Raw genomic sequence first — 9,222 nt, forward strand, 5'->3', positions numbered from 1 at the left:
TTTTTTCCACTGCACAAGGTCCTTGTGGGGTCCTTCTTTGGATGATTCTTTTGAATACCTCCAAGAGTGAGCCTTGCATAGTGCATGTATGCATGCCACCTACCCTTGACCTTATTTGGTAGGTCTACAATTGAAGATATTGTTGAGATTATGATATAAGTGAATAGTACAACTAAGAAAATCAAATATTGAGGGGTCTAAAAAATATGTACATGTCAAATATAAATAATATAAGTGGAAAAAATTTAAAGGGGTCAAAAGAAATCTCTCTCATTATGAGGCTACCATAAAAAAGTAAATATTTTTGGTGTTCTATTTTTTTTTTATAAAAAAAAACAAAATAGATGTAGGAAGGGAAAAATCACAATAGTGAAAAAAATATACACATAAATAAAACTAGTTTTTTTGGATTTTTGTTGGGGTGGAGTTACACCAAATATAAGAGAAGCTTACATGAAAATATTTCTATATGGAATAAAGAGTATGAAAAATGGTAAGAAAAATTGTGGTAATGGTGAGGCAATGTACAGAGCATAAATAACACACACCTAGGTAGAAATATTTTAATAAATACCAAAATAATTATGAAAAAATCTTTTATTTAGGCCCTATATACAAAGAAATATTTACATATGCATGGGCTATAATATACTTATATTTTTTATTTATTTTTGATTTTTTTGGCTCAATTAGCCCAATGACTAGCTAATTGAGGGTTTTTTATTTCAGTAAGGAGATATGGGAAAAAGTCCCGTGATTCACGCACGCCTATGTACAGTGAAATGGTAGGGATAGCCATAGTGTTTGGGTGATTTTGGTAGGGTGAGGTAACTCACTGTGGCAATTACAAAGAGCCGAAAAACGGCTATCACTAGTAGGGTCATGAACGCTTTGGAGAGAGGCTACACGGAGGCCGAACTCATGATGCTTTCTCTCATGTTTGCCGTGAGAAAGTTTAGATCCTACTTGCTACCAAAACCTTTTGTAATTCTCACTGCAAAAAATTTGTTTCCTTGGGTGTCATCTCAAATGAATCTTAGCACTAGGATCTCAAAGTGGATTATGGAATTGCAAGAGTTCCAATACTCTTTCAAGGTAGAAGATAGTGTGTGTGCACAATTGGCAAGGATCCTTACTTATAGGGTACATGAGAAGGAGATTAAGGTGCGTGTAGTGAAGACCCTACCATTGCCACCACCTAAAAGTATTCCTAATTCCTGTACCTTGTTCTTTGATGGAGCTTTTCAACGAGCCACAAGAAAAGCAGGCGGAGGGCTAGTGTTGCTCAACCCAAGTGGGGAGGTGGTCATGAAAGAGAAGGTCAATCTACCAGGTTCAACTACTAGCAACAATGAAGCAGAATATGACACACTACTTCATGGTTTAAAGATATACATTGGCCAAGGTATACAACGTCTCATGGTAAAAGGGGATGCACTTCTCATTGTGAAGCAAATTTTTGGCATTTGGGCATGCAAGAATGAAAGCCTAAGGACAAAAGTTCATGCCATTCGTAGATTGTTTAATCAATTTGAAGAAGTGCAACTATATCATATTCCTAGGAAACAGAATGAAGATGCCGATTTACTTGCACAACAAGTAGTTACATGTGTTGAGAAAGAAGTGAAGGTCATCATGGTGGCAGCAAATGTCAAGCAACCGAGATACCAGGGATTGGAGTCATTGACTCCCATTATTGGCTATATTTTGGAGGGTGAGTTTCCACAAGACTTTAAGAAGGCTCAAAAGAGGAGACTCATGAAGAAGGCAAGAGCGTATCTCTTCCTAGAAGGATCCCTCTACCAAAGAGGGAAGGATCAAGTGTGCAGAAGAGTACCAACTATCAAGGAGATTCCAGCCATTCTAAAATGTTTGCATGAAGAGGCATGTGGTGGTCATTTTGCCCAAGAGTTAACTGTGAAGAAAATTTTGCTTGCGGGGTATGTTTGGCCCAAGTCTGCATGTGGATGAACAACATTGATGTAAAAGTTGTTACAATTGTCAAGTAAATGGGAATAGAATATTGGTTTATGGTCCAAGGCAAATCGTGCTTGCAAATGGACCCTTTGAAAAGTGGGGCATTGATGCTATGGGTCCTTTGCCTAGGACAAAAAATGGTAAACTCTACATTCTAGTGGTTGTAGACTATATGACTAGGTGGGTCGAAGCACAATGTGTGGCAAAGGTAAATGAGAGGACAGTGAGCAAATTTTTTTACACTCACATTTGTTGTAGATTTGGCACACCATTGGAGATTGTTTCTGATAATAGTCCAGGGTTTAGAAAAGGCTTGCTCACAGAAGTCTGTGAAGAACTTCACATTCTACATCATCATAGTACACCCTACTTTCCCCAACCAAATGGTTTGATAGAAAAAGCTAATGGTGTCATTGCAGGCATCATTAGAAAGATGGTGAAAAACAAGATAAAGTTGTGGGATGACTTCTTGGACGGTGCCTTGTGGGCGTATCGAACCACATATAGGGAAGCCACGGAGTTCACACCATTTCACTTGGTCTATGGTCAAGAGGCTTTACAACCAATTGAGCTCAACATTTCAACAATGCGACTTCATGGCAAAGCAGCACAAGATGATCAAGAAGCATGGATGGATCGACTTCTTACCTTAGCTGAGCTTGAGTGGAAAAGAGAAGCAACATACGAGTTCTACAAGAGGAAAGCCACACAGACGAAGGAAAAGCTTGACAAGAAACTGAAGGACAAAGGCATCAATGAAGGAGATCTTGTGCTAAGGTATGACAGTCGACTCGATAATCGTTTTGATGCCAAGTTTGAAACTAGATGGCGGGGGCCATACATAGTCAAGAAGGCTTTCAATTCAAGTTACTATCAACTTATGAACTTGAATGGGAAAGAGCACTCGAGGAAGGTAAAGGGGTATCGCTCGAAGCCTTATTTGAGTCGCCTTCTACCAAAGGATCTACCAAAGATCTGTCAAAGGGCAACTATCTCATGTAAGTATTGTTACATGAAGCATGAGTGTAGCTCCAGCCAAAATTCTTAGGGGCGAAACAATGAAGATCTCGTCAAGTGCTCTGAAGCACTCTCTTTGGAAAAGATGCTCTATGATGGTACATGAATATACCATCATCCTGGGGGAGGGCTAATGATAGCCGTTTTTCGGCTCTCCGTAATTGCCATAGTGAGTTAACCCACCCTACCAAAATCATCCAAATACTATGGCTATCCCTATCATTTCACTATATATAGGTGTGTGTGAGTTATAGGACTTTTCCCATATCTTCTTAAAAACCCTCAATTAGCTAGTCACTAGGCTAGTTGAGCCAAAAATTTTAAAAAATAAAAAAATAAAAAATTATAAGTATATTATGGTCCATTTGTGTGTAAATATTTCATTGTATATAGGGCCTAAATAAAAGGATTTTTCATAATTATTTTGGTATTTATTTAAATATTTCTACCTATGGTGTGTTATTTATGCTATGTACATTGACTCACCATTACCATATTTTTTCTTACCATTTTGCATACTCTTTATTCCATAAAAAAATAATTTCTTCCAAGCTTCTCTTATTTTTGGTGTAACTCTATCCCAGCAAAAATCCAAAAAAAACTAGTTTTATTTATGTGTATATTTTTTCACTATTGTGATTTTTTCCTTCCTACATCTATTCTCTATTACTCTCATAAATTAGAACACCAAAAATATTCATATTTTTATGGTAAGACTTATAATGAGAGAGATTTATTTTGACCCCTTTATATTTTTCCACCTATACTATTTATATTTGACATGTACATATTTTTTTAGACCCCTCAATATTTGATTTCCTTAGTTGTACGATTCATTTATATCATTATCTTAAAACATATCTTCAATTATAGACCTACCAAATAAGGTCAAGTGTATGTGGCATGCATGCATGCACTATGGGGGGCTCACTCTTGGAGGTATTCAAAAGAATCATCCAAAGGAGGACCTGACAAGCACTTTGTGCAGTGGAAAAAAACAGTTGGTTTTGCTGAGTTTTAAAGATCATAGGCTCCCCGAATTTGAAAAGGTGATACAAACAAAAGTTGTAGCTCGTGGGCTTCAATTTTAGCTGAAATTTTTTCATATTTTTTTGAGCTACGAGCTGTGAGCTATGATTTTATTGGTGGACCCCAGTTTGCCCATGCTATGCAGCCACACTCCCTCTTCCACTTTATCATTTTTCTCTTTCACACACACTTCTCCACTCATCATCGCCACCTCTCTCACCATTCCTCTATGCATCCTACCTTTGAAGAATAAGAGAAACCATGGTGAACTCATGTCTTCTACATACACTTTCATTCCAAAATTGACCACCTAGTCTCATTTTTCCTCTTCCATATTACCCATATCTATCAAGAAAACCACAAAATTCAGCCTCTTCTCTTGAAAGATAGCACCATGTTGATTGATTACTCATATTCAATCACCTTGGCTCTCAAGGAAGGTCAAGAGTGGAGAAAAAACGTACCGTCCAAGATTCTCTAACATCCTGTAGTCTCCAATTTGTTGTTACTATAAGGCTTCTATGCTGAGTGTGTGGATGGACTGTAACCTTTAATTCAAACTCTGGACAATTTTCGTTAGAGTCAAGAGGAATCCAACTACCTAATTTTATTCTCCATCTCCTATAGTCATAGCCCAAAACTAATGATTGATGACATAGTTGATATGAGATAGACATAGAATTTGGACTTACTCTACATCTAATATTATCGCAAATATGGAAAGTTTCTTTGGTATTCCATTCATCTCCAAGTAAATTATCCAGTTCAGTCATAGAAAGTCTTCTACTAAGCCACATCGTCTTTGTCCTCTGCAAGTCCATTGTTTTGAAACATGCCACAAAGACATGTATAGACAAGAACCATTGAACTTTAATCCTTCTTGATATCCTACCCGTAGAAATAGCTTTAAGGATGTATTCTTTGATCTTGGATTTGAAGCTTGATATAGTACATGCATCTGGAGCTTCCCAGTCAAGTGAAATTATGGTGGGAACGGGTAACTCATGTAGTTCTCCATATGCACGTTCTCGTGACGGAACCTTGTATTCTACCAAATAGACAAGCAAATCCATTGTTTTGTAAAAAGAAGGTGGTTTTTCAACATACATAGCATCTACAATCCCTTTATGCACTGCTTTGAACGTCCCACTTAGACTCTCCACACGCTACCATTCCACAACTGTTGAAGGAAATATATCTAGAATGGAATCAAAAAATAAGAAAAAAAATGGTTGAAAGAAAAATTCATGGTATCAAATAGATAAGTTTTTCTTTTACTTATAGTAAGAATGTAGTGTGGGATGTTTGTCCAAGTCTAACCCCATATCCTTGGCCATGTACACATGTTGAACCTTAGCTAGCCAGCCATTGTTGGTCACTTTGAAAGAAAGAATATGACCTTTCCAATGGTTTTTTACTTTATCACATTTACTTCTCTTCACTCTGTGTACACATTTGCATGAAGGAAGCATTGTTACCCAGTCATTCACACGAAAAGATATGGATTTCCAAAGACCGTCCTCTCTCACGTTATGAAAGTCATAAGAAGTTATGTTATGTGAAGGGCGACATGTAGAAGACACCATGTAAACTCAGAGATTAGAGAAGAAGAAAGAAAATACAGAGACGGAAAGACCTAAACCTCTCAAAAAATAGAGGGAAAGTGAAAAAGGTATACGTTTGAAAAAAGTAGGTGATTGATGGCCTTGTTTTGAGAGCCTTCTCACATAGATTTTGTATCTTTTGACAACGATTTTTTGAAAGATAAAATAGAATAAAAGATGGTACTTCATTACTTTGGGCCACAAATTAATACTAGAATGGTAAACTAACAGGACATAAAAGTGTCCTTTCAGGGTTTTGGGAATAATTTCCAAAACATAGTAGATTCACTCGTTTTGAAAAATCCTTTCATGAGATTATAGTTCAATAACTACTACATATGGAAAAAATGAGAGACTTGTAATTTTTCTCATCATTTGGTCATTACAAGCCTCCAAAGTTGATGGACCACTGCATTTTGCCCAAAACAGCAATTTCTTACGGTTGATTGCATATAAATAAAAGTGGGGAGTTTTGTAGTACATGAGATAAAATGCCCCATTAACTTCAATGGGTTGGTGACCAAAACATATGGTTGCTTTTACCTCACTAATTTCTTTTTGGGCAAAAAAAATAGGTACAAAAAAGTTGCATTTTTGCCATTTTGCGGACCTATCATCAAAGAGTCTATAGTCACGCTCAATATAGATACTATATACATGTTTTCTTGGTTCCCTTTGGGCCTTTGGATTAAAAAGGAGCCATGGAGAATGTCAAAAGGATAATGGATCTCTTAGAATTGGAACCTTGGGGGCAATGATAAAGTGCTAAATACAGCAAACATGAAAAAAGTGGGTTTAGCATTATGACCTCTAGAAACCCATAGAAACTACTCAATATCTAGCCAAGTTTGTAGTCTATGATTAGATATGGTTACTACCTACAAAATACACACAATTGGCAATATTGAGAAAGTTATACTTGCTACTCTAAAATGTATCGTATTCTTCAGCAATCAAAAAACTCAACCATCATCATATACTATGCTATATAGCATATTAGGTCCCCCAAAACTCAAGGAAGATTAGCTTTATGTTATACATTACACTTACACAATCAAAATTGAATTTGAATATCAAGAAAACCACCAAAAAAATAATAAAAGTGCTAATTTTGGCCAAAAACAGGATTATGCAATTCTTGTAAATTGGTCATAACTTTCAATTTTAACACTTAGCTCTCCCTACAAGCATCCAAACATGTTGAGAACAATGAAGGCCTAACCTCTAGCCATCTAAACCTCACAAACATGAAGTTTAGAGTGGTGTAGTTGCCAAAATTTGAAAAAAAGCCAAAAACAGGACCCGTTTTTTCACACAGTTTAGGTTCAAAAATGTTGTGCAAAAGTAAGGTTAATGGTGAGATCGATACATTAAAAAAAATGCTAAGTTTTTTTCAGCTCATAAGGCAACTTTGTGGACATATAGCACCTAAAAATTCATTTTCGTACTCTTCAAGTAATTCAAGAAAAATGGTCACTTAACAGGACACAAAAGTGTCCAAGGACATAAAAGTGTCCTATTACCATTTTAGTGTTAATGAGCTTAGTGGCCAAAAGCACCTAAATTTAGCAGTTTGAGCCTTATGAACAATACATTTAGCCGCTCTCCATCAAAATAGGACTACCAAAACCCAAGATAGAGGAGACAAGAGTACCATACTTTTGTATACGTGTCAAATGACTATTGGACTATTCCTTAATCATTAGATTAACAAACATCCCTGTTCTAGCCGTTTTTGGCCCTAATGATTGTTGAGCTTATATGTGAAGCTACTCAATATATGGATTCTCTATATATGGCACCCAGGTCCCCTCTATATATACATCATCTCATGTGTGTATTCTACACACTTTGGGGTTCTACTTCTGTGTTCTCTCCTTCTCTCTCAACATAGTATCAGAGCAGTACGTTTTTGTTTTTGATTTTTCTCCTGATCAAAATCGATTTTGCAGAAACTACCCGCTAAAGGGAGAATGGATGTGGTCTACAACTTTGCAGAAGGAAGTTTCTTCAAATTCTGCACCGATTTTGAGTTATCGTTCACGGACTTCTTACATACCTGAAAAACAGCTTCCACGTTTTGTTTTTTATTTTTCTGCTAATTGGAAACGATTTTGCAAAAACTACCTGCTAGAGAGACAGGAATCGATGTGGTCTACAACTTTGCAGAAGGAAGTGTTTTCAAATTCTTCACCGATTTTGAGTTATCGTTCGCAGACTGCGTACATACCTAAAAAGCAATTTCCGTTTTTTGTTTTTTAATTTTCTGCTTATTGAAAACGATTTTGCAGAAACTACCTGCGTGAGAGACCGGAATCGATGTGTTCTACAACTTTGCAGAAGAAACTACCCGCGATGGGGATTGGAGTCGATGTGGTCTATAACTTTGCAGAAGAAAGTTTCTCTAAATTCTGCACCAATTTTGGGTTATCGTCTCGGACTGCGAATATGTTTGAAAATCAAAATTTTACTTTTTGCTTTTGATTTTTCTCATAATTGAAAACTTTTCAATTATATTTTTCTTCATCAATCATATATTTGTTACTGACGTAACTTTGCTGCAGAAGCCAGTTACACATCGTTCCGATTCAGTCGAGCCGTTGATGATCGTCCAAATTCTATCGAGCTACTGTTGGTACATGATCTTTTGTTATATGATATACTCGTTCATTGATTCTCGTATAATTATTCTTTTAGAGATATAGTTTACGTCGTTTTATTGATAATTTCTCATTGATACCATAGTGATTTTGATGGTACCATGATGATGTTTTGTTAATACTTTGGTCATGGTGATTTTCGTTGATACCATGATGATATGTCATTGATACCATGGTTATTCTTGGTGGTGCCATGATGATATTTCGTTGATACCATGGTTATTCTCGGTGATTCCATGATGATATTTCGTTGATTCCATGGTGATTTTTATTGATACCATGATGATGTTTTGTTGATACCATGGTTATTCTCGGTGATACCATGATGTTGTTTCGTTGATACCATGGTTATTCTCGGTGATGCCATGAAGATATTTCGTTGATACCATGGTTATTCTCGGTGATGCCATGATGTTGTTTCGTTGATACAATGATTATTCTCGATGATATCATGATGCTTTTCGTTGATACCATGATCATTTATTCATTTTTATTGACATAATGATGATATTTTGTTAATACTTTGATGGTATTCATTGATCACTACATTGATAAATGTTGTTTTATGTAGTATATACACATATCATTTGTATCACGTAATCACACATTTTGTACTTTTACGTTTATACTTTATGTACCATATGTTGTCGTGCGTATATATGTCGTCAAAAGAGTGGCGTCCCGAACCATCTCTTATGGCATTGTGAACGTAATTATTTCATTAACGATGCTAATAATTTTAATGACATGTTTTTTTTTGGAGTCTATGATCTATGTAGGATTGATCAAAGAATTGATTTTATAAAGACAAACTTGGTGACAATAAAATATTTATGAAGATATGTTTGGTGATGCCATATTGATGACAACATGAAGACATGTTTGGTGATGCGATATTGATGACAAGCTACACAGCAGATTCACGGAGACACTTT

The 9,222-nt window shown here is 36.1% G+C and overlaps 1 pseudogene; it reads right to left on the minus strand.

The window, feature by feature from the left end:
• Window positions 1-4,454: 4,454 nt before the first annotated feature.
• Window positions 4,455-5,609, minus strand: LOC147420971 (uncharacterized; annotated as a pseudogene).
• Between the last annotated feature and the right edge of the window lie 3,613 nt (window positions 5,610-9,222).

This window comes from Adiantum capillus-veneris, chromosome 28 (assembly GCF_014529385.1).
Source record: "Adiantum capillus-veneris isolate H3 chromosome 28, ASM1452938v2, whole genome shotgun sequence".
In the NCBI taxonomy this organism is placed as follows: Eukaryota; Viridiplantae; Streptophyta; class Polypodiopsida; order Polypodiales; family Pteridaceae; genus Adiantum; species Adiantum capillus-veneris.